Source organism: Priapulus caudatus, unplaced genomic scaffold (assembly GCF_000485595.1).
Source record: "Priapulus caudatus unplaced genomic scaffold, Priapulus_caudatus-5.0.1 Scaffold257, whole genome shotgun sequence".
NCBI lineage: Eukaryota > Metazoa > Priapulida > Priapulimorpha > Priapulimorphida > Priapulidae > Priapulus > Priapulus caudatus.
The window spans coordinates 216,066-218,891 of NW_014577318.1; positions in this window are offsets into that span (position 1 = coordinate 216,066).

Consider the following 2,826-nt stretch of genomic DNA (forward strand, 5'->3'; position numbering starts at 1 on the left):
TAAATCTAGAATTACGTTCGGAAGTGATATGTTTCGAAAACAATGTTTACACGATTGGTTTCAGGTATTTGCACGTGTTCCTTTTACAAATTTTTTAATCAATTTATAATTAAACATAAATTTTGATTAGTGAGAACTCAGTGCCAGCTGATTCCGCACATAGGCTGGGCAGAGTAATAGTTGTGCTATGTATTAGCAGTCCATGATTTATGGTGCTAACACTGTAATACACTATACTGAAGCCTTGAGCATAGTTGCAAGTAGCTCTAGATCTATAGCTAGGTTATAGTTCTAGAGCTAGGTTTCAAGTAAACGGTGGAAAAAGACGAGTAGTTTTATGTCCTATTTCTTGCTGCATTGCCCGTAGGCAATATACTTTCGCAGACTGTCTGTCCACTGCCACTATATAGAACGGTCGTGTTAGTTTAGTTTATAATGTTAAGTCAATTTTTTAGATCAAGATTTTTTTACTGTTTTAGATAATTGCATTACAGGCCCGTCAAATTCTGATGGAATAGATTTGTCTGCTATCATGTTTGTTCTTGCAGTATAAACCCACTCCTAGCCAGAGTAGAGAGAAACTCAAAGCTGGGCGTTGGTAGTGTTCCCACTATCTGATTAGATATTTGGCAAAATCGCTAACCCACCACGCCCTATATGGCAAACGTGGTGTTTGGTTACGCCCGCTCGTACTTACACTGAAGTCGTACACACTGGTTGTGGGGTGGATTAGGCGTGGATCGGAGGTGGGTGGTCCATTCGTAAGACGTAAGACATTTATTTCTGTTGTCCTGTGAATATATGACTTGCATGTTTTCCTCACTTTAGTCTGTCTGTTGGTTTGTTAAGCAGTGTGCCTGCCTGCGTGACTGGGATTGCGCCTCCCTGCCTTGCTTGCTGCCTGCCGGTCTTTTACGCTTCTACACTGCCTGGCCTGCCTGCTAGTCCGTGCCTGTCCGCACTACCTGCCTGCGTGCCTGTTTGTCGCGCCCTGCCTCCATGCCTGCCTGCCTGCCTCTTGCTGCCTGCCTGCCTGCTTCGCCTGTCTGCTCTGCCTGTCTGCCTGCTGTGCTGCTTGCTCTCCTGCTGCTGCGTGTCTGCACCCTGTCTGCCGTGTCTGCCTGCCTGCCTGCCTGTCCTGTCCGCACGATGCTTGTCTGTCTTCTGCCTGCCTGCCTGTGCCGCTGCCTGCCGCACTGCTGCACTGCCGCATCCGACACTAACGCCTCACTATAAGCTTTCAGTTAACCATTCCGCTTATGCATTACCGCTTAGGTCTGCTAAACCATGACGGCGCCATGTCTCAGTGGCTAGATATTGTCATATTCGTCATAACATATGACGTTAAGTTCAAAACAAGTGGTTAAATGTCGTTTTATGTTGGTTTTTTGGCCCCAGAGTGTATCGCCGAGACGTACCGTAATGCTTACGCCAGTGAATCACCTGAGTTATTTCACAGCCTGACTTGCGATATGGCATTTTCATCGAATGCAAGAATGAAGGCTTGGCCACCGACACTGAGCCTCTGGCATACGAAGCGCATGGTTACATGGCATCTATGATAGTAAGTAGACGGTTTTGTGCATCCAGATGCGAGTGTATAATGGTTGAGACCATCACTGGCGTACTGGCAACTCCCACGCGTTGCAATCATAGGTGTAACCCATCAGTCGGGCAATAGGGTCTTTTATTACTCCGCGCAACGGAGGTCTATAGTAATCTGTCTGGTGTGTGTGGTTCCGTGTGTGTGTGTACCCGTTGGCGCGATCGATTCAGCAAGCAGCTCGCCTAGGGACTCCAGTCAAGTCAGCAGGCTCGCCTTATGCCGTCCATATCCAGCAGAGCTCGCCTTAGTGACGATGTACAGTCACGCACAGCCTAGCAAGCGAAACCAGCTGTTAATACACTATACATGTTACCACGCCTCCCCGCGGAGGGTATGCACTTCATCCGTAGTGCCCTCTGTCTAGTTGTTTTGGCACAGGGCGGCGTGCGTGCGGTGACTTGTTGTGGCAGAGAGAGCATGTTGCAATGACGCATTTACTGCAAGTTATCGGCAATAAATAGGCGACACGAGAGTGAGAAAACACTGAGACCTTGTCATTTGTATAAATAACATTTTGTGTTTATTTATCCTTTCTCGTATTGCAGACGTCCAAATGCTGTAACCTATGCAGCGACGCTTACGTGTATCAAGTCAACACAGTTTGCCTTGGTCGGCCGACGGTAGGGCAGGCTAGATTGATATCAAGTTTCATTTGACATGGTTTTATATCCTTTCTCCTAATTTTGCGTCTCCGCCTCTCTTTCGCCCTCCTCCCCTCTCTGCTCTTCTTCTTCTGCCCAATTTCTGGTGGGTGTGTGTTTGTGCTGGTGCGTGAGCGTGCGTGCGTGCTGTGCGTGCGTGTTGTTGCTGTGCGCGTGCGCGTGCGCAGTGTGATGTGTACGTGCGTGCTGTGCTGCGTGCGGTCTTCTCTTTCCTCAATGCATGTGTTTCTTTCTAATCGGTGGTGTGTCGGTGTAACTGCTGTGCTTGCGTGCGAGCGTGCGTCTCTTTCTCATGCAAGTTTGCTTTCAATCGTGGTGGGTTGTCTTCTCACCCACCGTGCGTGTCTTCTCCTCCGCCGTCTCTCTCATTCATTCTCCTCCGTCCCTCTCTCTTTCTACTCTCTCTTCACTCTCTATTCACTCGTCTCTCTTCTCGCTCTCATACTCTGATCTCTCTCTCCGCGTTCTCTCGTCTCTCTCTTCCTCTACTCTCTCTTTCTCCTCTCTCTCATCTACTCTCCTCGCTCCTCTCTCCGTCTCATCTCCTCTCTCTCTCTC